Source organism: Pteropus alecto, unplaced genomic scaffold (genome assembly GCF_000325575.1).
Source record: "Pteropus alecto unplaced genomic scaffold, ASM32557v1 scaffold20, whole genome shotgun sequence".
In the NCBI taxonomy this organism is placed as follows: Eukaryota; Metazoa; Chordata; class Mammalia; order Chiroptera; family Pteropodidae; genus Pteropus; species Pteropus alecto.
The window spans coordinates 30,296,184-30,323,213 of record NW_006436298.1 but is presented as its reverse complement, the minus strand read 5'-3'; the positions used below and the strand labels follow the sequence as shown (position 1 = coordinate 30,323,213).

At 33.3% G+C, this 27,030-nt stretch overlaps 1 long non-coding RNA gene and 1 pseudogene across 1 annotated transcript in view; one reads left to right on the top strand and one right to left on the bottom strand.

Annotated features, from left to right (window-relative positions):
* The window catches only part of LOC112480638, a 68,825-nt gene that overhangs the window by 36,204 nt on the left and 5,591 nt on the right, over nt 1-27,030 (bottom strand). Inside the window, exon 2 of the long non-coding RNA XR_003046724.1 lies at nt 3,210-3,427. This is a non-coding gene — a long non-coding RNA (uncharacterized LOC112480638). The remainder of the gene's footprint in view (nt 1-3,209; nt 3,428-27,030) is intronic.
* On the top strand, nt 19,461-19,580 carry LOC112480844 (annotated as a pseudogene).

Below are 27,030 nucleotides of genomic sequence, written 5' to 3'. Positions count from 1 at the left end.
CTGGCAACCACAGTTTTACATTGTACCAAGTCAATCGACTCCACTAAAATGCATACTTTGTTTCAAGAGTTCCAACTGAAGTCTGGCATAACATTGACCAAGACTGCTTGGATCATGAGCTCAACCTGTACCAGTGACTGCGGTCAGGAATTCAGAATATAGTGATCATTCAAGCCTGATCTTTACTATACCACCTAGGGCTAGAAAGAGCTAACAGGCCCTGATTCAGAACATTTGAATCACATGGGCAACAAGTGAGAGAAAATTCCTGAAAGGAAAATCTGGGTCTATTATCAGAAAAGAGGAATCGTAGATATCTGTTACATCTTTCATTCTAACACTTCAAATAAATTTATTTCTTGTTTAGCAGCATTTCTCTAACCATTGCTAATGGAACCAAATCTCATCATGGCTTTCAAAGGAAGATATCATTCTTTCACTTTTTCAATCTACTTGAAATCAGAAAGAGTATAAAAGAAAATTTTTTTCAAACAGCTTGTTTCTTCCTCTATAACATTCTGCAAAATAGAAACGTTATCCTTTTTCTCTACTTTATAATTTCTTCTTTTTTGCTTGGATTCCAACATTCAAATTAATATTCTACACTTCTGATTGACAAGAGGAAAGAATATTTCCAAGATGAGGTAGACGTCATTTGTTATATGTTTCATATATTTGATAGATGTTAGTATTATGTACTTCCATTAAAAATACTCTTTCTGCTATACAGAATATATATATCAGGATTAGTTATTTCAATTTTTAACATATGAATTGCCTATTATTAATTTTTACCATGTTTAATCTCCAAATAATTAACTCTATCCTGGATTAATTTAGAGTTGGCATATTTGTAATAAAGCATAATAAAATTACAAGTGTCTAAATTGAATCTTCAGATGATACTTAAAATGTTTTCACATTCTTTCTTTAAATAATAATTCAGAAAATATACATTGTGAACTGAGCATTGTTCCAGGAACTAAAACAAATATCTTACCTTTATGGAGTTTACATTTAGCAGAAGCAACAGAGAACAAATAAAAACATTATATCAGTACTGGTAATTATTTAAAGAAAAACAAAGCAGAGCAAGGGAACAGAGGGTAAAAGGGAGCTACTCTAAATAGAATGATCAGAGTTTGGGGACATGCAATAAATAATACACTCAAGTTCTGTTTCAATTGAGAAAAAAAGATCAGAAAAGGCAAATAGGAAACCAAATGTCACCTTTTTTGTTTACAACACTGATTTTGGAAAATGTGTCTGATATATGTAAGCAAGTGGACTTCCTAATACTGAAGTCCACAATTAGACAGACCTGCTAACCCAGTTATAGTCAGTGTTGGAAAACTCCAGGCAACCATAGGTCGGACCCCTCTCACAGCAGCATATCACAGAGCAGGGGGAACTCACACTTCCTGCAGGCAGCGGGATCCCAAGGAGGACAAGGTAGATTCTCTCAATGCCCTTTCAATCTCCCAAGTAGGTAAAGTCACACCTACACCAGTGCAGAGTGAATGCAAGGATAGTGACAGGATGGGTATATTATTAAAACTTCCCCATCCCCATTGCTCCCCACAGGAGGAAACAGGAGAAAGGGGATAAGAAGGATCTTCCTAACATGTTTTTAACTCCAGCCACATTCTGCTGCTAAGGTGCAGGTGAAAAGTAAGTAGGCAGAAAGTTGGCTGGATTTAACCAGTAAACAACCTGATAAGTGCTACAGAAGGCAAGTGTGGGTAGGAGGAAGGTGGGAGGAGTGTTGAGTATATCTGCAAGGGAGTAACTGTAGTAAAGGACATAAAGGACTATAAAATATAAATTGAATAAAGAGAAAAGCAAGTCCATTAAGACAGCAATAGATAAGGAATAAGTATAGTAAATGAATTAGACCCAAATGTAATCAAATAATGTTGGAAATGAAACTGGTAAGTGACCTGGAAATATAATATTCGGTAGAGAATAGTGACCCACTGGAGCTATCCATATCCTAATCCCCCGAACCCGTGAATGTTACTTTATATGGCAAATGGGACTCTGCACATGTGATTATGTTAAAGATCTTGAAATCTGAAAATTTTCCTGGGTTACCAGGTGGGCAGAAGATAATCACAGGGATCTTACGAGGGGAACAACGGGAAGGCAGGAGAATCAGAGACAGAAAAAGGAAATGTGATGACAGAAACAGAGGGTCAGTGTCAGAGAGATTTGAAAGGATCACAAGCCAAGGCAAGTAGGTGGCCTCTAGAAGCTGGAAAAAGCAAGAAAACGTACTCTCCCCTAGAGCTTCCAGAAGGAATGCTGTTCTGCTGATACCTTGATTTTAGCCTGTAAGACCCATTTTAGAGACCTTACCTTCAGAATTTTAAGATAAAACAATTCCGTTGTTTAAGACATTAGAGTATCAATAAGAAACTAATACAGTTGGTTAAGGAGTAGAATGCTGGAAGTCTATATTTTGAAGGTGGGGCACTTCTTCATAATGACAAACTCTAGCATGTGACATGGACTATAATGTGGCCAGGAAAAGTGAGGTCAAGGAGCTCAGAGGTGTTGAGTGTGACCACCCACATGAATACTGTCGTCACCAAGAATGAAGACAGTAATCTAGATGCTCAGAGCTTCAGTGAAGGTGGGGAGGGGCAGTGCATTGTACATTGTCAAGAAGGAATACACTTCAGAGAATCTGTCTTTTGGAGGGAGGAGGGAGAGACAGTGGTCTAGAAGGGATAACGGGAGGACACTTATCTTCAGGCTCCATTTTACATGGAATATGAGATATTAAAAAAGCCACCAGTAGAGAGAACTAGAAGAGAATTATTGTCCTCAAGGATGACCAACTTTCAATTAAAGAGAAAGGGTAAAGGAAATGATGGGGATATTAAAGGTAACCAGAATTTTAGATTTTGGTGATAAACGGTGAACACAGTGAAAAAGTTTGGAGTATGGGGTGTAAGCACACAATGTGGTCATAGTAGAAGATATTTAAAGCTTACAGAGCATTAGCCCAGGTGATAAACTATGAGCTGAGATTTTGGGGCTTCTGAAGGTGACTTAGATAAAGAGGAGTGTATAAAGTATAATGGGATTTGTCCTGATGCTTTCTTTTTTTAAAAAAGGCTAAGCAGTTGTTCATATAGCACTTGTAAAGAATTATTGTCTTAGATAGTTGTAGCGATGAGGTGAATAGACAGAGGTTGTCTTACCAGCAAGAAGACTGAGCTCTCTGGGCTCCTTCCTCTTAAGTCCATTTTACGGAGGTACATGCATCAGGAACACACAGAGCTTAGAGGCCTTGCTGAAATCCAGGAGTCCATGGAGCCCTCAGGCCTCCTTTGCAAATTCCAGAGAGCAGACTGTGGCTGTGAGAGGGGCCATGGAGCTGAGGACCTCTCCCCAATCTGCTGTGGAACCTGTTGGGGATCTGGTGGAGAGAGGGGCAAGCAAAGAAAATTAACATTATCATATAAGGGTTTTCTTGGTCTGCAGTCCTATAATTCCCATAAATTCAAGTATCTTAGCAGTAAATATTATTCTTTTTGGAATAATCTCATATTTGGAGAAGGAATAATTCATTTAAAAAACTGAATAGGTTAAAAGAATTAGAACAGTGAAAGTGAAAAAGAAAAAACTGCAAATGAGAAACAGCACAGATTGAAATGACTTTCACTAACACAGAATGAGAACTACTTTTCACAATCTGAGCGTTTGGACTATCTGAAAAATTCAAACCTCTGCTAGAATAATCTCCAGACACCAGAGAAAAAATATGTTCATTGAATTTGTTCTAACATTGAATTCTGTTTCTTTACATCCAATAGTACTTTCTACTATTTTTTTTCCACATAAGATGGTGTAAAGTTTTTCTCTTTGCACATTAATTTTAGTTAATATTGAAAGAAATTTAGTTAGTCCTTTATTCCATATGCTGAAGAACTACACAGAAATTGTTCTCTCTTTAGGACAAGGGTTCTTAGCATGGCTTCAGAGTGCCCATGAAGCCTGGGAAGTTTATTTGGAACTACGTGATAGGGTGGATGTCAGTGATTACAGGGTAAGGGTCCTTAACATTCTTCAAATCCTCAAAATAGTTTCATATTAAAAAAGAAAACAACACTATTTCTCTAGGAGTTTATACTATTAACAATATCAGATTTAATTTGTTCTACAACATAAACAGATAAAGTATGAAACAATGTGTTAAAATATTACTTTCATTCTTAGATTAGTTAAAAGGGTATGAGATCAGTGGTTGCCACAGGGTAGGGAGAGGGAGGGATAAATCAACATAGCACAGAGGAATTTGGGGGCAGTTAAACTATTCTATATGATACTCTAATGGTGGGTACATGTCACTATGTACTCGCCAAAACTCAAAGAATGTACAATATGAAGAGTGAATCCTAATATAAAATATAGATTTTAGTTATTAATAGTGTATCAATTGTGGCTTATCAATTGTAACAAGTACAGCCTAAAAATGCAAGATGTTAATAATGGAGAAAACTATTGGGGTCAGGGAGGTACATGGAAACTCTGTACTTTCCACTCAGTGTTTCTATAAATGTAAAACTGCTTTAAAAAAATAAACCTATTAATGTAAAAGAAGAGATGATGTTAACCATTGTGAATAAAATGAATTGGAATAGAGCTAGAGTGGAAGTAGAGATCCAAGTAGAAGACTTCTGTAATCATCAAGTCATAGGTAAAGAGGGAGTAGGATGTAGCAATAAATGACAAAAATTTTTGGCTATGAATTAATAAGCAGGCAAATTCCAAAGTACAGATTTTAAGGAATGGATACTTTGTGAAGCCACCAGCATGACAGCAAGGGATTTACAAAAGGTAGCTGGAAAGTTCAATGGTACATTTCATAAAAGTTAAAGGAGAAATATTGTATATATTAGAATCATTTTGATATTCCCATCCTGTCTTAGTTAATTCTGGCTGCTATAACAAAATACCATAAACTGGATGACTTATATAACAGGCATTTATTTCTCAAAGTTCTGGAGTCTAAGCAGTTCATGATCAAGATGCTGGCAGATTTAGTTCCTGGTGAGAGCCCTCTTTCTGGCTTGTAGAAAGCTGCATTCTTTCTGAGTTCTCATATGGCAGAAAGAAAGAAAGAGCTGTGGTCTCTCTAATCTCATCTAACAGCCCCACTCATGACTTCATCTATACCTAATTATCTCCCAAAGGCCCCACCTCTGAATACCAACACATTCAGGGCTAAGGCTTCAACCTATGACTTTTGAGGGGATACTAACATTTAGTCTGTAACACACTTCTAGACCTAAGCCAGAATTGCATTCTTTTATAACATAAATTTAACTCCATACAATTTAAGTACACATTATACATGCAAAACAATATTTGAGATTTAAAAGCAACCAGTTATTTTAAATAATATAAATATTTAACATTTCAAAATAAAATGTCCTCTCTCAAAGGAAGCCAATGTCAATAGATGCTATTTATAATATTTTTAAGTTCACTCTGTCCTTTCCCCTCACCACCCCCCTCCAAAAAAATATAATTCCCTAAGCAAGGATGCACGCATCTAAAACAAGTTATATTCTCCAATTCCTATCAATGTATGTAATCTGAAAACTAGCAGCAAGAATGTACCAGAAGTCTAAATTTATAATGTTGTCACATTAGGGGAGAATAAGGTAACCAAGATCCAGATAATTTTGGACTTTATAGTCTGTAGTCGACACCTAAATTTCATCTGGAATCAGGGCAGATCACAGAACACTGATGTAATATCCAATGGAAACATTATCACAGCTTGATTATGTAGTAATATGATGCATTTCTCATGTTGGTTTCATTAAAATAGCATCATATCCACAAAACTTTTGAATTAGACCATCTCTGGGGAAAGTAGTTCAAAATTATCATCTTATTAAAATGTAACTCCTGCTTTGGTTGCTTTTTCTTGTTTTCTTTAAAGCCCAAACTATGGTATGTGTGGCCAAGGGAACACAGATTATCCCTGAAACCTAACAGAGCAAGGCCTTAATGTTACAAAGAGGGTCAGGAGTCTATTTTCCATGCTTCTTCTTCAAAATACATTCCCTTCATCCACCACCTGTCCATCTACCCCCAGTGCATCAGTTTCCGAGTTAGGGTTGTGACAAACACTCCAGATTTTAGGCCTAGCCCAGCCTCTTTCACTTTAAGTCAGGTTTTTTTGTTTGTTTGTTTGTTTGTTTTTAATCTTCTCTTTTCTGTCACAGAGAGTTCTGCACCTGAATGTCATGACTTGTCATGACCTAAGCTGGGTTGACAGGTGCTTGGGAGAAACGAGTTGGGAGAAATAGATGTGACCAGAGGAAAGTCAGAAAGAATGCTATGGGGGAGGGGAAGGGGGAGAAGAGGAGGGTATTCAGGAGTTTCTCTCAATCTCTCATTTTCCCAAAATTACATGCATTGCCTGACAGCTCTTCTTGATCTCTTTTCATTTTACATTCACAGGATCGTAATGATTTCAGGTAGAACATAAGGGAAAGCTAAGGCTGTGAGAGGTCATTCATCTTCTCCATAAGGAAAGAAATGTGCAGTCATCCCCTCATTCTCAGAGTGACCCACTGTAAATGATGATTTTTATGTCAAACTGGACTTTCCTTCAGTCTTTCTTGTATAAATGTATGAAGGCTGTTCCACATTAAGAGGGGTCACCAAGGTAGCTTATAGATTTTCCTTCCCTTGAGACCTTTAAAGAGATAAATATCAAAATGTCTTTGAAGGATGGCTTGGAGTCCATACCACGGGTCGAAGAATGAATTTAAAAAAAAAAAAATCTTTTAACTGTCCTTGGTGCCTTATGAATAAGGAAAAACAAAGCATTAGCTACAGTCACAATATAAAACAATTCCTTTTAAACAATAGTACTTTGTTTCCACTGTGGCAATTTTTCTTTTTTTAAATGTAACTCTCTGCTACCCTGACATTAAATATCAAAGTAGCACCAACAGTGTCCAGTTGAGCTACAAAAAATTGACTACTGTGAAGAATACCAATATAGCATAATGAGCCACAAAAGACTCATCTCAACACTAAATTAGAATTCATAACTGCTTTTCATAACTCACATATGCCCAAATCTGTAGTGTCCAGAAATTACTGCAGAGTTACTGGAATATTTATTAGAAGTAATAAGATATGTTTCCTGAGTAGACATAGAATCTAAGAGAAAGGTAAATTCATCTCTTTAGAATTCCAAATACTAAGAACTGATTGGTCTTAAAATAGCAACAGGTTGACCAATGACTGGCATATAGTAACAAAATGTTGAATAAATGTACTAGAGCCTAAATATTTGTTTCTTCTGTCTTTTTGTTCTTTTTGAGATGATTACTTACTGCTCCCTCACAATATCCTCATACCTCTCTTTCCTTCAGGTATGAAATCTGGATTAATATCTTCCTTTTCTTTTTTATCCAAATTATAATTGCCTATGTCTAGAATCCTAATGGCTCATTTTATACAACTGAGATTTGTTGTCCTTTGTTAAGTCTTGAGATGGGTATGAATCTTAATAGCTCTTCCCAATAATTGCTGAAATAATTTTTTTTTTTTGAAAGTTCAACAAGACCATTAATTTTCTTCTCTAAATTGACCACTTTCTCCATCTCAACTAGAAACTGGAAGGGTGGAGTATAAACTGGATTAGCCCCAGACCTCAATGATAATATCTAATGTTCATACATAAGTCTATGATATTAAGGCATTATTAGTTTATCACCTCAAAAATTTACTGAAACAATTTACCTGCAATAAAAATTTAAGGTATAAACACAGACACTGCTATCATGAGATATCTAGGATTATAATCTAAATAGAAAGGAAGATGGTGATTTTTAGGGGCTTCCTGTGGTTCTGAGATCCTGATGGTGAAAAAATGAGGAATACTGTGAGCTTTGGGGCATCTCTTAAAAACAACATCCTACAACAAAAAAATGTTTCCACTGACTTAACATCTCCTGTGAGATTTCACTTCAAAATTGATTTTATTTTGAAAAGCTAACATGAAATCACCAAAGAGATTATTTCTAAAGGAGTTCTTTCAGATGTAGCCTTAAAACTAAATGTCCAACAATAATTTATTTTTATTTCCTCTCACAATTAATAGGAGATACAGTTCTCAATTTCTTCTAAGGTTATCACAAAACAAACAAAAGATATTATTTTGAAAAAAAAGTTGATCTCATCTAATTGGCCAACTAAGGCCATGTAACAAAAATTTGTTAAAACTGCTCTGTAAGAAGCACCTTGCTGTTCCTTCTGTCAATTAATCTAGTAATATTTAAATTAATTTTGGGTTAGTTTTGTTTAGGTTGGGTTTGTTAAAATTTGCAAAGGACCAAATCCATTAGACTCAACCTACAAATACGTTCCACAAAATTACATCATCTAAAATAGAAAATAATTTTAAGACCAAAATTAACAAATAGAAACTTTGTTTTTTATTTGGAAGACATTTTATAGCATTTTTGTCTTTTTTCTTCAAATTTTTCCAAAGCCTCTTATCCTAATAATTAATTTCCTCTCCTCAATCAAAAGTCCATCTTTATAGATAACGTGTAAAACTTAGAACCTAGATTTCTCTAGTAATTTATGACTTTAAAAATCCTAGATTCAATAGGATTTTTGAATTCAATACAGTTGCTTCAATAGCAGCAACTGTAATTAGATCCCCTTTTAAACATTGCTTTACTGATTTGATCATATTTAAGCTTTTTAAGAAGCAACATAGTGGCAACTTGTACATTCAGAAGAAATCAAGAAAAGTAGGATTATACTCAGATGAGCATACACTCATGTCATGTTCAAAGAAAATGCTCTGACAGTTTTGAATGTTTTCTGAAATGTCAACTATTTTGTAGTCACAAAGACATACTTCTTTCAGTCACTTCTCATTCTAGGAATTGAGTTTGTTCATTTCCACAATGTTTTTGCGCCCTCTTATGGCCATTTTAGGATCTGCTTCATTGGGAGCAATTTATTCAAGGATGTTCAAAGGTTTCATCTTGTAAATTTGAATTTTTATTAGAATAATGACATTTACACACTCTACACCTCTAAATATGTTATTTTATAATCCTAAATATGAATTGAAGCTCATACTTCTCCACAGTGTTAAGAAAACAGAAGTATATAGAGTTCAGGTTACTAGGACAATAATTAGGAAACAATCCATACTTTCCAATTATGTCTGACATATTATTAACAAGCTAATAAGAATTTAAGATTCTGCCTCCTAGGCCCAAAACAATTCAACAGTAGGCTATCATTAGGTATCACAGTTCTTATTTTCCTGATATTGACATGATTAAACCAACTTAGAATCTGGGCCCATTTACATACGAAGCATGGAAGTGATTAAAACAACACCCCCCCCCAAAAAAAAAAGCAGAAATGTGGCTGCCCTTCTTTAAAAAGTAGCAATAGCAAGATTAAGCACATGCACACACACACGCACACACACACACTTTATAGCTTAATTAACTCATATTGTCTCAGAAACATTAAATTCTTTTAAACAGAGATCTTTTAAAAAATTAATGAACAGTTATCTTTCTATTGTATTTAATTTGACACTTGTAACAAAAAGAAAGATGGCTTATTCCTTTCCTGACTTAAAACCTCCTTCTTTCTATCTGTTAGTTTCATGTTTAGAAAACATTTAGAAAAAATGTGAAAGTGTTAATGATAAGTTTTATTTCTGAGTGCATGCTGCTGTCAGTGAAAAGGATACCTGCTTTGTAGTAAAGAGAAACAAAATTCAAACTGTACATTTGGTAGAACTACTATTTAAAGTGTCTATGGAAAGAACCATTACATTTTCATAATTTTTTCTTTCTGGGGTTACTGCTACATATTTTAAGGTATTTTTAAGTTGAAAAGAAGTTTAACTTGAGGACTCTCTAGATTTTAAATTCCAAACTTACAGTACACTCACCTTTTTGTCAGAAAGTACTTCAGAACCTGTACATAAATCAATAACTTTGGTTTCCATATACAATTATTAAGGGCACAAAAAAGCACTAATCAGGAGTGCAAGAAATCCTATATTGAATAACATGTGAGGAGATAGAAACATAATTTCATCAATTAAGTAGGATAGTATATAAGATGATGCTCCAAATATTTAAAGTATCTATTAATTCTCAAATTACAAATAAAATTTAAAAATAAAATTTTGGGTGGTCCTAAAAATGTAATTATCTCCCACAGTAGTTAATAGCACTTACAAAGACCACTAATGCCTGCAGGGTATTATCAATTCATTGGTTTCCTGCATATAATTCTATCAGTGTGCTAAATGTGCTGACAGCAAACATATACTTCAGAACATCACAGTTATTGCCAGTTCCCAAAATATTCTTTGTCTACGATTGTACTCTCAAAGAATTTAAAATCCTATAAGCCATCTCTCTTACAATGCAACCATATCTACTGCCTAAAATACCTTGTTCATACTTCATAAAAATTGAAAAATCTGATAGGAAGTTACCAAGTGAACACTACCAGCACCTCCTCTTGTATGTGCTCTTTCACAGTAACAATCACTGACAACTGGAATCTACTTTATAAGTGTATCTTTTTCTATTTTAAGGAAATAGAAACTTTTTCTATCAAAAGGAAAGTTTATTAGAAAATGGGTAACGCTCCACAGATAGAGGTGGTCTCCTCTCAGAGGCAGAGAGTGAGAGGGACCAAATGTATCTTTTTAAAAAACTGGATACTCTTTGTTAGTGAGCCCTACAAAAGTTTGATGTGTCCTACATAAGTCTAATAATTTAACTGCATATTCAAAACAGAAAACAATTAAATCCACTGGCACCAACGCCATTTAAGAAATAGTAACGAGGGTTGTTTGAAAGCAGAGAAACCCAGGGATTCTAAACTACTTAGCATAAAATTCCAGGCCCTTCAAAATCAGCCACAAGACACTACTTTTTATTTCTTCAGCCCTGTACCTTTTCACATCTTAGTGATTACACATTTAGCTCTTTCTACCAGAAATAATTCCCTCCCTTATTGTAATACATCATTATATATTGGGACTTATCATATGGTAATATAAATTATTTGTTTGAATGGCTATCTCTGCTAATACACAACCAGATGAACATTTTGAAGGCAGGAATTGAGTTTATTAACTTTTATACCTCCAGTGACAAAGGAACATGATGGTTTGGGAGTAGAAAACATCATTATAAAGAACTGTGTTTTAATCCTAGACTCAATCACTTAACTTTCCAGTTTCCTTATATGTAAATAAGAAATAAAACACCTTTCAGAACTACTGTGAAACTGTAAGATAACTAGAAAGTGACTAACCCAGTGCCTGGCACACAGGAGGCACTGTTACCTGCACTCAATGTCAGCTGAATTGATCTTTCCATATAGCTCTTTCTCTTTGTATATTAACTCAAAATCTTTCCAGAATTCTCAAAATTTAAACCACTATTATGTTCCTTTTTACTCTTTCTCGTATATCATAATTTAAAAATAACCATAGCTATAAAAATAAAGAATTTTATTGTGTATTCAGGCAATTTAGGCATTTGAAAGCAGCAAGTTCAATTTTTTTCCTGAAATAAAATATCCTAAGAAATGTGAACTGAAGTTCACGGCATTCAGCCTTATTTTCCCTTCTCTTTCTCACCAAAAGAGAAAAAAAAAAACTTCAATATTTATAAGACTAAGAATAATGGATGGGCATAATTTTGCCTTAACATGCATTTCTGCCTTTTAAACTCAGTTTAAACTCAATGAAAGGCCAAGACCATAGACTTAATTATGCAGAAGAAGAAAAAAAAGACGCTTTAACTGCAGTGCACATTCAATAGACAAAATCCAAAGAAAGCAGTCCTGCCTGAAACGTTTACAAATCAATTCATTATATTGATTTGGAATGAGTTGTGCTGTAATTTAAAACATAGATTACCACAGGCCAAACTTGATAAAGTTCTATTTTTAAGGCACTTTCACTTGGCTATACACTTGACCTAACCTTAAAAAAAGCTACTGTATGTAAATAATGTTTTAAGTGGGCAGTGATTAAGCATTTAATCATAATGAAATTTCAAAAAGTTGTGTGTTGGAGTTAACTAATAACTTCAATAAATCATTGATATCTTATTGAGAACAGGCAATGTGTTTCTATTTCAAAATGATTTATTCCAAATACAATGTTAGAATGTTTCCATCTCATTTCCTAGTTCTAATGTAATCCTTGTAGGAATTTTTAAGATTTGGTTCTGTTTTGTTTGTTTTTCATGGAAAAAGCTGTTCCTTGGGGAATCAATAATCACACTTAAGATTCTTTTTGTCCTATTCAACTCTTCTGATGTTTTATCCTAATGCAACTTAAATATTTTGTCATTTTTATCACTTAATGAGTCTTATAGTATAGAGATAATAGCTGTAACTACACAGGGAATTTCTTAAAAAGCACTGAAACTAGGGTTCAGAAAGACTTGTCTAATTTTAATTACACATCAAGCAAATGGGGTCATGAAGTCGACTATTCAGTTAATTAAGTGCCTAAAATACGTGCTTCTTGGAGGAGATAGAATATTTGTTAAAATCGTTTTCTCCATAAGAAAACATAGGACCTAGTGAATGACATTAGCCACTCTCACCCTTTGCTGACCCTCTACCCTAAAAATGCAGGAGTCCAGAGAATATAAGTAAATAAAATAATATTTTGCAACTGAGTCATACCTGAGTCTCCCTGAGAAGCAAGAACCAATGGAGCAAGGTCTTTCCATACCATTAAGTCTCCTTCAGTGAAATCTCTCCTGGGCCTGTTTCCTCATCTGAGCAATGATCCCATTAAACCACATGATTTCTCAATTCTATTGTAATTTTAAGTGTTCTGAGTTTTTAATAAATTAAGTTAATAACAGAAATCAACTAATCTGCCATTAGCTAATGTCCAGATGACACACAGGCATATAAACATATGAATGTTTATATATGCAATGTGTAAGACAAATACACGTATAGATCTATTAAAATCCATATAACATTCAGTTTTGATCTATCATCCTGAAAAGGCTTCACTGTTTCTAGTAAAATGATACAAAAATTTTAAAAAACAAATAGAACACCTTAATAAAAACAAAAATTATTTTCTTTCCAGGTTCCTTTTTTTAAAAATGAAAGGAGACAAATGCAACAAAATTATGGTCTATGAAACAAACTCTAACTAAAGAGGTCATTTTAAATAATTTCCACAAATGCCCATAGCAGTTTAAGCCTTCTAAAATGTGTTACCCTGTTGAACCCAAGTACTTTAGCTTATAAAAGCTTTCTTGAAGTTTGCCAAAAAATTTCAAAATAATCCCCCTTTCATCAATAAAAATAAACGTTGCTGTAACATTTTTCCTGAAAATTTTAACAGGATTCAAACTACCCAATCTTTCTATTTTATGTATTCAGTTATAGAATATGCAAAAAAAAAAAAAGATAGTTTTAATTAGTTAAAACAAAATTGAGCCCCTAAACCAGTATTTTCATTCAAAATAAAATCTTAAACAATTTTCAATTGATTTCTCAAATAATTCTTGAAACAAAATTATTGGCAATAAATGTATGTCTCTATTCAAAGATTCCTTACTAATTGTATTTCTCTTGTAGATTTGAAAGATGCATTCCCTTCCAAGATGATTATACACCAAAAGTCACAACCTTTGCTAGCACTGCCACCTGCTGTTGTCTCTAAAATATTTTCCGGCATATAGAAATAAAAGTAAAAATAAATGGAATAGCATGAGCAAATTAGTCTAGAAACAAGCATCAACACAGATTTTAAAAACATTTGTGCACAATCCACTGACAAAGTTTTTTCTGGCAACTAATAAAGTTATATTTATATTGTAATAAGCCTCTTATTAAAAAGAGGAGTATAAGTGACTGAGAAAGCCTCTGAGATTTTTTTATTCATTTAATTGAGGCATATTTTTTATGAGCATTATTTATGTGACCAAAAAAAAGATAGTTGCAATACTTCCCCCCAAAAAAGGAAGTAATAAAGTTCTTCCAGGAAGAATTATGTAATTTCCTTTAAACTGAGCAAACCACGTCTAATAAGTGAAGGAATGTATAAGCATACATATAGGAAAGTATAAGCAAACATGGCAAAATTGGTGAATCCAGTTGAAGGATTCACAGGAAATCATTTTTCTATCCTTTCAACCTTTCTTAAGCTTACAAACTTTCTAAATAAGAAGTTGGAGGAAAAAATATAATGCGCTGATATTTTTAATCTGCTTTACTAATGCAATGAAATGTCACTGCATTTAAGATAACAATGAAATTATATGAGACAATTTTAATAGGTATTTTAAAGTCCAAGAAGAAATGGAATACTTTTTTAAAACAACACTGAGGCTTTACTTTTTTCTCCCCATTCTAGTGGAACATGATTTACAGCAGCTGTGGATCTTATGAGATATGGCTAGTTGTGTAGAACTAACCTAACACTGCTTCTTGGGTAAGGCAGCAACAAAGTATATAAAAGAACATGACTATACTCAACACACTTTTCTTTTATAATTTAACAACTTCGAAACTGACTGGTTAGGCCAAATGCAAAAAAAAAAAAAAAGTAGATTATGTTACACCATACAAAAAAAAAACAATCAAATGGAAGAAAATATTTATAAATGATACTTCCAATAAGAGGTTAATAATATCTAAAATATATAAAGAAGTCATACAACTCAACAACAATAAACAATGTGAATAAAAAATGGGCAGAGGATCTAAACAGATGGCCAACAGACACATAAAAACATGTTCGATATCACTAATTATTAGGAAAATGCAAATCAAAACCACAATGAGATATCACCTCACAGCTGTTAGAATAGCTATTGTCAAAAAGACAAGAAATAGAGTTGGAAAAATCTGGAGAAAAGGAAACTTTTGTACACTGTTGGTCAGACTGTAATTGGTGAAGCTGCTATGGAAAAATGGTGTAGAGGTTTCCTGAAAAAAATTAAGAATAAAATTACCATATGATCCAGCATTTCCTCTTCTGGGTATTTATCTGAAGATTATGAAAACACTGCAGCATTATTACAATAGCCAAAGTATGGAAACAACATTAAGCGTCCATTGGTGGATGAAGGGACAAAGAAGATGTGTATATAGATAATGGAATAAAAAGATGAATTATTGAATATGGGACAATATGGATGGACCTTGAGGGTACTATGCTAAGTAAAATAAGTCAAACAGAAAAGAACAAAACAATGTGATTTCACTCATATGTGGAATATAAAATAGAAAATAAACAAATGAACAAAACAAAACAAAAGCAAACTCAGACAACAGACTGGTGAAGGGGAAGGGAGGTAGAGAGAAGGCAAAATGGGTAAAAGAGGTCAATTATATAGTGATGGAAAGAAACTAGATGTTAGGTGGTGAGCATGCTATAGTGTATACAGATATCAAATAATAATGTAACATACCTGAAATATTATAATATAGAAATGTTATTAATATTATTTATAATAAATATTCACATGTTATCATTGATGTTACCTTAATTTTGAAAAAAATGCCCTGTTCGTTGTCTTGAAAGCAACTTTATTAATATTAATAAATTATAAATAATATTAATTAATATTTATATAATAAATAATGTTATTCACCAACGTTACCTCAATTTAAAGAAAAACTGACCTGTTTACTTGTCTTATGAGTGTGCTTCCATTTCCCTATCAAACAGTAAAAGATAGTAAAATACCATAATTGAGAACTCTTTGAAAACATATCCACGAGGATTTTATTATTGCTATTGTTAAAAAGAAAAAAACTTCATTTTAAAGCTGCTTATTGTTTACCAAGAAATATAACAGAATAGACACTTTTGGGGTTGTCTGTCCAATCCTCTTTCTGTGGGTTTCCCCTCCCACCTTCCCTATCCATAGAAATTTAAATTCCATGACCCTGGCCAGTCACAGCCTACTGAACAGTAAGTACTTTTCTCTTCTAGGAGTTCAGAATGGGGATTCGGAAAACAGTTCAATCTCTGATGTTTTTCAAAGTGGTGACAGGTAAACTCAAGAGCTACGGGGTTACCACTGAGTACAAAATGCATGGAAAACAGAGAGAAATGCCCATATGCAAAGGGAAAATAAGGAAAGATATGCACAGGAAAAAAAGGAGAGGGAAAAAAAAAAAAAACACATAAAGAGAGAGATGGAATAATGCCTGACAGCCTTCCAGTCCCACGTGAACCCATCAGTACTTTCTGTCCATGGGTTCCATGATATTCCATTGTATCCTCCATTGTACTCACACTAATTTCTGTGGAATTCTGTTTCTTGAAGCCAAAAGCCTTAACTCCAACAATTTGTTGATTATAGGAGATGCAGGGAAAATTTTGATTCAACAACAAAAAATATTAGAACCCTGTCCCATAATCAAAACACTGAAAGATGTAGATATTGCCAATGAAATATAATTTTAGAGATAAGCACCCTCCACAGAAAACTACAATATTTATCTTGAGCAAAGTCCACATGTAGGAATTACCATAGCATCTATGGTACATTGTATTATTTATTCAAAATATTCACTCCTCTTCCTTATAAATTCCCTCTCTAGTGATTCTCCCTATGAAAGAAATATATTTTCTACCACCACAATCTCAGGCTCGGCAGCACGACTTTGGCCAATCCAAAGTAAGCCCAAGTGATTTGTGACATTGCCAGACAGGAACTTGAATGATGTCTTGTCGTTTCACAGAGGCTTTCCTTTCTCTCTGATCACACAAGAAACAACAATGTGAGGCTGTGTAACAATAATGTAAGGATGTGTTACATGTCAACCTGCAATAGACTTGTAACATATGAACAAAAAAATAAATCCATATTGTCGTAAATAAATCCATATTGTCACTAAAATTTAGGACTTGGTTGGTACCATGGTATAACCTGGCAAAAATTGACTGCTACATGTCTCAAATAGATTCTCATTATAAATAAAGCCAATGGATAAGAAAATAAATATTTAATTCTGAAATTCCTTTAAATATTGCTAATAAGTTTATATTTTTAAAAAGTCCTTTTAGTTTTCAAGCTATCCCCGTTGATGATTTTAAAGATCTCTACACATAATATTTACCAAAGGATAGATTTGCTACTTCCTCTATGTTTCTAAGAATTGCCAACAAATTCATCTAAAAGACATGTTTCTTCTTAAATATATTTCGAAGATATTCTAATTTTAGCATCTGTGCTTTCCTTAAAAACTGTGAATATAATACTTTCAGAACAACATATCAATTGAGAAAAAGTTCTTAACAAATTTTATATTGTCCTTCAATAATATGAAAACCTAATACCAAAGGTTTTGATTCTTCCAAATAGTACAAACCAAAAGCAATTGTTAACACCACTCCTATTTTCTTGGTCATTTTATAACATCAATGGCCTTAAGTCTTATGTGATATAAATTTTGCTTTTGTTTAAGTCTCTTTTCCTGAAAACAATGTCATATTTCATAGTTTTGATAATTAGAAATAGCTATTAAATGAACCTAAGATTAAATATGAAGATAATTATATACATTCTGCCACTAAGATTAGCTGTGTGACCTTAGGGAAGTCACTCAATCCATATAAGCTGGTAGAGAGGCTTAGAAAAGTGAGGATAATAATCTATGCCTACCACATAGAGTAGGAACCAACCAACACTATAACTTCTTTCCTAACCTAATCAAAAGGGGGAAGGGGGCACACAGTCATAACAGAAGCAGCAGAATTTGTCCCAAATGAAAGAACAGACTAAAATTCCAGAAAAAAAAAACTAAATAAAATGGAGACAAGCAATCTATCAGATGCAGAGTTCAAAACCCTGGTTATAAGGATGCTCAACTCAGGGGAAGAATACATGAACTCAGTGAGAACTTTAACAAAGAGATAGAAAACATAAAAATGGAAATAGAAAACAGAAAAAAGAACCAATCAGAAATGAAGAATACATTTGGAGTAATCAACAGTAGATTTACATGAAGCAGAGGATCAAATCAGTGATTTACAAGATAGCAGAAAACACCCAATCAGAACAGCAACAAGAAAAAACAATCCCAAAATGAGGATAGTTTAAGAGGCCTCTGGGACAACATCAAATGTACCATCATTCATATCATAGCAGTACCAGAAGAAGAGAGAGAGCAAAGAATTAAAAATCTACTTAAAGAAATAATGATGGTAAACTTCTCTAGCCTAGTGAAAGAAATAGACATACAAGCCCAGGCAGTGCAGAGAGTCCCAAACAAGATGAACCCAAAGAGGCCCACACAAAGATACGTCATAATTAAAATGCCAAAGATTAAAGACAAAGAATCATAAAAGCGGCAAGAGAAAAGCAGTTAGTTACCTACAAGAGAGCTCCCATACGACTGTCAGCTGATTTCTCAACAGAAACTTTGCAGGCCAGAAGGGATTGACATGAAATATTCAAAGTAATGAAAAGCAAGGACCTACGACCAGATTACTCTGCCCAGCAAAGCTATCATTTAGAATAGAAAGACAAATAAAGAGCTTCCCAGACAAGAAAAATCTAAAGGAATTCATCGCCACCAAACCACTATTGCAAGAGCCAAAGGGACTTCTTAAAGAAGAAAAACAAAAAGGTCAAAAATATTAATAAAATGTCAATAACTACATATCTATCAAAAATTACTTTAAGTATAAATGTATTAAGTACTCTAATCAAAAGACATAGCGTGGATGGATGGATAAGAAAACAAGACTCTTATGTATGCTGCATACAAGAGACTTCAAATAAAGAGACACAGACTGAAAGTAAAAGGATGGAAAAAGGTATTTCATGAAAATGGAAAAAAACAAACAAAAAAGGTAGGGTACCAATACTTACACCAGATGAAATAAGACTTTAAAACAAAGGCCATAACAAGAGACACAGAAAGACTCAGTAATTTCACTTTGGTTATTTATCCAAACAAACCCAAAACACTAATTCAAAAAAAATATGCATTCATATGTCCATTGCAGCATTATTTACACTAGCCAAGACATGGAAGACAACCTAAGTGTCCACCCAAAGATGAATGGATAAAGAAGTGGTACAAATATAAAGTGGAATATTACTCAGCCATAAAAAAAAAATGAAATCTTGCCACCTGCAACAACATGGATGGACCTACAGAGTATTACAAACCTAAGTGTCCACCCAAAGATGAATGGATAAAGAAGTGGTACAAATATAAAGTGGAATATTACTCAGCCATAAAAAAAAAAAAATGAAATCTTGCCACCTGCAACAACATGGATGGACCTACAGAGTATTACACGAAGTGAAATAAGTCAGACAGAGAAAGACAAATACCATATGATTTCACTTATATGTGGAATCTAAAAAACAAAATAAATGAATAAACAAAACAGAAACAAACTCGTCTATGGCCATGCTAACTCTGAACATGCTCAATCCCGTCTGATCTCGGAAGCTAAGCAGGGTCGAACCTGGTTAGTACTTGGATGGGAGACCACCTAGGAAGACCAGGTGCTGTAGGTATTAAAAAAAAAAAAAAACTCTTAGATACAGAGAGTATCATGATGGTTGCCAGATGGGAGAGGGGCTGGAGGGATGATGAAGAAGGGATTAAGAAGTACAAATTGGTAGTTACAAAATAGTCATAGAGATATAAAATATAGCACAGGGAATATAGTCAATAATATTGTAATAACTATGTATGGTGTCAGATAAGTACTAGATTTATCAGGGTGATTACTTCATAAGTTAGTTACATAAATGTCTTATCATTATGTTGTACACCTGAAACTGACATAATACTGTATGTCAACTGCAATTTAAAAATAAAAAATAATTTTGAAAAAAGCAGAAGAGATGGCTACATATAGTTTCCATAAACTTTAGTATGAAGATTAAATTGTTGAAGAATTAAGCAATATTAGAAGTTACTTCTACTTCTCTACTAAACCCACTTTTATAACCACAATAAACTGTATAGAAAGAATGTTTTCATGCAATTCACTTTTTTATTCTAGGTGATCATTTGGTGAAACTCTCTATTTCAAGAAGAAAATACTTTAGCTCAATGGCCTTAATGATAAATTAAGAATTAACTCTAACTGTTTTAAATTACACATGGCAATGTTTTTCTAAAGTTTTTACAGGTATTTACTCATTTAATCTTTTCACAATTCTATGAGAAGTTACTATGTATTATATTAATCAGTCCATTATTCATGTAAGAAAACTGAGATGTAAATTAAGTAACTGGCCCAAAGTCACAGCTCATAAGCAGCAGTCAGCTTTTGAACCCAAGCAGGCATTATTAAAACTTCATTATTAAAACCAAATGTTATCATACCTATATGAGGGAAGCAAAAAATATTTGAGGAAAAAAATAAAATACAGTTGTGCCAAGAGTATAATAAACTATTATTTAATTAGTACATATCAAGTATGTCTTTTAAATAATCCCATTTACTTAAATTATTGGTTTCAAATTGGCAGAAATCATGTGAACGCAACAACTAATATAAATATTGTTGGTCTAAATCCAATACTTTCATTGCTACCATGTACTTCTTTCACTGTTATTGATGAATCAACTTTGAAAAGTCCATTTTTGTTTCAATAATGAGACTGATAAATTTTACTCTGTAAGCTAGATCGTGTCCTTGGTTTCGAAAAGGTAAAGTTGGAAAAGCTAGGTAAAGATGAAAATGTAAAAAAAAAAAAAGTCCCATGAATAACCTGCGTAAATGTGTAACAACTCCCTGCAATTACTTAGTGGGGGAAAAAAATCTTAGATTGAGATTTGAATGCTAATGAAAATTTCTTGCAAGCTATTTCTTTTATAAAGAAGATATGCCATTTAAATGAAGAAATGTCAACTCATGATTTGAGAAATCATTCAATAGCTAGGAAAAAATATTTTTCTGAATTTGAATTATATTTAAAACCATTAAGAATCACAAGATAGAATTTAATTTAAATAACTTAAATTTGATATATTCAAATAACTCAGAGTTTTTAAATTTAAAGAAATAAAACATATCCTAGACCCAATACCAAAGAAATGTGACAAATATTCATTCCTTTCAGGAGAAAAGAGTCAGTCATTTCCAAGGAGACTATACAACTCCTTAGAAGAACTAATTTGCCTAAAATGAGCAAAGATTTTATGCATGGTCTATTATAAAAGAGTAGATCTATATTTTATTCCAATTTTCAAATAAGAAAATTCAGATAGATTAAACACGAAAGAGGAGTCTCTATATTTTTACATCTAAGACAAGTTATCAACAGAACAAAATTTTGGTTATACCAATGTGTCACATAATAATGATTACAGAGTAAGTCGAATGGATAAATATTAGTTTCTGTAAATTCTCAAAACAACTTTACTTGGCACTGTAAACTGCATAAAACTAAAACAATTGGGAAATTACTCCATTTTAGCTTTTAAGAGGCTTGGTGAGGATCATTTTTTTTTTATATATAGAATATATCTGTTGCTTTTCTAATAACAAGCCCAAGAGGGCACCTACACACATTTCCAAGTTTCAATAACAGTCAAAGTATTAAATAACTAATCCAGTATAATGCACTATTCCAAAATAGAGCGTTTGGTCAATATCTTCAGAGAGACACTGTAATTGTTTCACTCTGCTTTCAATGAATGATCTATAATGAAAGTTGCTTTTCAGGCTTAACCCAGAGCTGTGCCCTGTGGGAAATGATGAGTCTTTGTAAAATGTGTTACAGTTTACTAATAAGGATGAAGAAGAAGCACAACTGATGAACCAGCAAATCTGCTCTGACTTATTTGGTCTTTGCTGAATGAATTTGAATATCATCAAAATACATTATCCTTATACAGAACCTGCTTCCTATGATTCACTCTGTCCTCACACTCATTTCAAAAAGAACGTTAAGAGCTTCAAAATTTTACATTCTTGTGCTGGTCCTGTAATATTACATAAAACAGGTTTTTTTTTTTTTTTTCCTAAAGGCAAAAATAAAGTTGTCAATAGAAATTGGTTACCAGGTGAGCATTTAGGGCCTGAAGAAAAAGAACATTTACATAGCTGTATTTATATGTGATACCAATATATAATAAACAATTTCTCACCTAAAAATAATGCAAAATTACCCTATCTAAATATCCATCCATTAACCATCAGGGAACCAGGGAGATGTGAATTAAAACTCTCCTTCTACCAGTAACATTGTTTTATATGGAACACACCTATTACTTCGTCTCCCTCCTCCCCTTTTCCTTTCTTCCATCCTTCCTTCCTTCCTTTCTTCTATTCTTCCCTCCTTCCTTCCTGATTCATTCATGAATTCATTTAACTTTTATGAAGGTGTAACACATGTTGGGCATTATGATTGCCTCTAAGGATGTGAAAATAAACAATATAGTTTTTCCCCAAAGGAGCTCCTAATCTTTACTATAAAATATTATGAGAAAGGTTTATTTAGAGTGCTCTGAAAGCAGACAAGGAGATATAATTCAGTTTCCCTGAGATGGTGACACATGAACTTAGTTCTGAAAATCAAATAGGAATCAGTCAAGAAGAAGTCCTATGGGTGAGGTAGGTATATCTACCAGACTTACAGCTTCTATAATTATTTAGTTATGGGCTTAGGATAGATAGCAAATAGTGAGTGATATTTTCCAAAGTTGGGTGCATACAGAGTATATGAGACAATTACAAGAGTACAGAAAGAAAATATTAGAACTTCTATTACAATTATTCTTACAACCTCCTTTTTCCAAAATTCTATTTCTGCACATATTATATAATGTACATAATATTTTAGTATTTTAAACCTTGTATATGTGTATAATTTATAAATAAATAAATATATACTGGGTATAGAGTTTTCTGAATTTTTAATTAATAGTAGTATAATTAAAGAAACAGAAAGAACTACATATTCTATAATATCCCAAAGGTGATACATAGTAATAAAGGATTTTACACAGATTAACAAATGGATTTAACACTCTGGCTGTATTCTAGGAGGCAAATTAGAAGATAATCTCTGAAACAAGTAAAGCAGTTGTGAAGCCACTGTAATAATCCTAGTAAAAATCATAAACAATGATGGTGGCACAGTGGAAATGCTAAGAAGAAGGCAAAGGCTACTTGTAAGGAAAAAAATTATGAACTATAAATCGGATTGTTTACACCATTCTTTACATTTTGATCCTACACAATTCCACAAATATAATTTATACATCTTTCCAAAAGCAGGCTTACAAATCAAATTATAAGGTACTACTATCCTATTTGAGATCATTAAAACTCAAAGGTGAAATTATATTCTGATTTCATGACTAGGACCAATATGTGAAAAGCAATGTAATCACTGTCCCAGTTATATCAATCTAGTTTTTCTCACTTAAGCTAAGTTAAAATCTTGAACACAGAAGATGAGAGAAAGGGAAGGAAGGAGGGGAATGGCAAAAGTAAGTGTGAAAGGTGCTAGCTGATATATAGCTAGGATGCTAAGATCATCACCTGATTATCCCATGCCATCGTATTAGTAATGGAACAAAATATTGCATTTTTGTTTTCCCTCTCTGCTTTATCAGATTTCATAAGCCGGGGACTTTTAAATCAATCTGCATCCAAATATATCATGTTTCCTTTGCTAAGAAAACCAGAAACCAACCAAAAGAAAATTAATATTGAGTTATAACTTAGGTAAGTTATGCTTTATCCACTGGAACTTAAACAGTTGGATTTAACAAAATTTGATACATATATTTTGTATAAGTGAGCTCCATTAACTTTAAAACCTGGAAAAGGAACAGATTTGATCATAGAATTTGACTAAATTGTACCTTTAAATACTTTTCTCCATTAACGTTTTAAGAACTCCTTACTTATTTTTGAATTAATGAATTAATGTTCAAATTTTATTTCAGAAGAAAGTGCTTAGACTTACATAAGAAGGATCACATTGATGTTCTTCTTTTCAGAAAAGCTCTGCGTGATTTAAATTTGAAATGTTTTCATCCAAAGCAGGTAACTTTTTAACTAAACAAAATGGAATACTGTATGAGATATCCCTAGTGCCATTATGTAATAGTTCTTTATTTTGGTTTTCTAAGTATTTCACATGGCCTTCAGTGGCATAGCTCCTCTCTTAAATTATTCTATCTTTCCCACAACTCTGTGGATCAGATTTATATTGGAACTGGCTAGAAAGTATTGTGGCAATAAGTGGATTCTCAAGGATTTTTCACAAGAACTGAAAATAAAAAGCATTTTTAACATTAACATTAACAATCATCTATATAATGTTGAAAATCAGTTTTTTATGCTAAAAATATACACTTTTTGAATAAAAAAGAGAGACAGGAGATAGAATAGCCTTGTAATTTTTCTAAATTCTATAAACTTATTGGATTCAGACTGACAGTTTAATTCAGAGAATAAAAAACAAAATGCCAGCCCACAGTTTCAAAAAGTGTTATCATATTAATCATTCTAAATTCCATTCCTCTTTTTAATGTATTCTGAGAAATTGTAGTAATCAGTATTATATTATTGTTGTAATGATAGCTTAGGAGGCAACAGAAATCCTCTCTGGGATACTGAAATCAGACAAGTTGGGGACAACTGACAGCACTGTCAGGACATTTTGTTTAGAAATAACAGGTAAGGTGCCCTCTAATCATAGTAAAATCATCCCAGTTTTTCATTCTAAAATTCCAGATTTACTTCTACACTAATTATATATGTGGCTCAAGAACACACCATATGCACCCCAAAAGTAAATTAACTTATATGTGAGCACATAACATGTAGCTTTAAATATTGTACTAAATCACCCATCCTCCGTAGAGACAGAATGGACTGATTCATAAAGCAGGTAACAAACCTAAGGCTCTCAATCACAGCTAAAGGAATTTACGTGCACTGCAGACATTCACTCTCCATAGAAGGTCACTGCTTCACAGCCGGGAAAATAATCCCTACCAGCAGCCTTGCAAAGTGCCTGAGGCATCGCTCCTGAGAGGCATAACTCCTCTTCTTTCAAGGCTAGAGGTCACAGCTATGATCATAGCTCAGTCAAATTTAAAGGGAAAAGTATCTGAGGTCAAAAATATCCTAAGGAAAAATAGAAGACTAAAACTAAAAAATATATTGTGTTCCTCTGGGCTTTAGCATAGTGATGGAAAAACCTGTTGCAGAATATTAAATTCAGATTTTTTTTTCATCCAATAACTTCAAAATAACTAAACAAAAACTGAATACATAATCTGACGGATGTCACACTGCAATCAGTTTTGAGGACATTTTTAAATGCTACAAATCCATTTAAATCTTCATCAGCTTAGACATTCTAAAAAAGAAAAATCAAGTTTAAGTGACTTAAACATGAAATGTGAGCAGCGGCTCGATGATTAAATTACTGCATCAATTAACTTGAGTTCACAGAAAGAATGCTGTTCTTTCAAACAATATTTATTCCGCCTCAGATCAGACAGACGACTCCTCACATCACGGTTGTTGCTTCATAAAATGCAACTTATACAGCAAAAGGGGAGAGATAATTTGTAAGTAAGAATAAACTCCTGTTTGGGAATTCTTTATAAAAGACATAAACTAAATTGATGTTCATGTGAAAAATACAGTCATTTCATATACTTCTGAGAGTGAAAAACTCTGAAAATTGTTTTTGAAAATCATAAGACAATGAAATTACCACTAACCTCAACAAAAGTGACTTGGTACCCATAAAAATCATAAATGAGCATATTTAAAAATTAAAGGCATTTTTGGATGTACACATTGCAAAGGGTAAAGTGTTTTATTTTGGTCATCTCTGCCAACTGCTATTTCATGCTGTCATTTTCAGTAAGGGGAAGGGTGAGCATAACAGGCCTTAAATCAAAGAAGTTGAGAACTGCTGACAGAGCGCTATCTGCACTCTGCCTACTAGGGCCCTTAAATATCAGGATTTTATGGTGTGTTTTTCTGACATATCTGTTACTTAGTAGACTCTAAAACCTCCTTGGAATCTGGAGTACTAATCTACTTTTATCTCTAAGTTTGTTCCTACTCATTTAAGAAACAAAGTTCTAACGTGACAAGAAAAAAAGAAAAAAATCCCTGACAGATTTTGTACTTTCATTGTCCCTGGCCCTTCAAAACTCAGTTCACAGGTTACCTCCTCACTGTTTTCTCCATTACACAGAATAGACTAGGTATGGCAAGGTAGCAACTTACCTCTGAAATCTCAGTGGCTTACACCAACAAGGTTTATTTCCCTCTCATCCAAATTCCATCCCAAGTCTAGCAGCTCTCCATGATAGCTCCCTCCCAAGGGTAAATGCCAGTCCTATGTCCTTGAGACTTGGTCATCTTAACATGCCATATTCGGATTTCCATAACACAGTAATAAATATCTAGAGGGAAATGCACTGTCTTATAACTGCTTTGGCCCAAAAGAGCATCACAGTGCAATGACTAGAACTAGTCACAACAACATGGGCCATGCCCTCTTTCCAGAAGACCTGGAAGGAGAGAAGGATAACACATGGGTAAGCACTTTGTCTCCACTATACCTTTTCTAACCTTGCCCTGTAAATATAGATTGGGTACCCATAATGTGCTCTCCACTTTGTCCTCACTCTGTTATAGAACATTGTTTATCATTATTTTATTTTATTAGGAAATGACCTACTTGAAGGGAACAAATAGATATTATTTTCCTGGCTAAATTCCATAAATACACAAATAAATATAACCACAGAAAGTCAGATGCATGCCTTAACATTATTTGAGAAGTTCTAATTACCCAGGCTTAGTAGCAACAACAAAAATATATTTGAGTTAACATGAAAAGCACCATTTATTCAGCATCAACAAATATTCACTGAATGTTTCCTAAAGACCAATCAACATTCCAGATCCTGGGAAAACAGCAGTGAGATAAAGAAGGACCTTCTCATGAAGTAGTTTATATT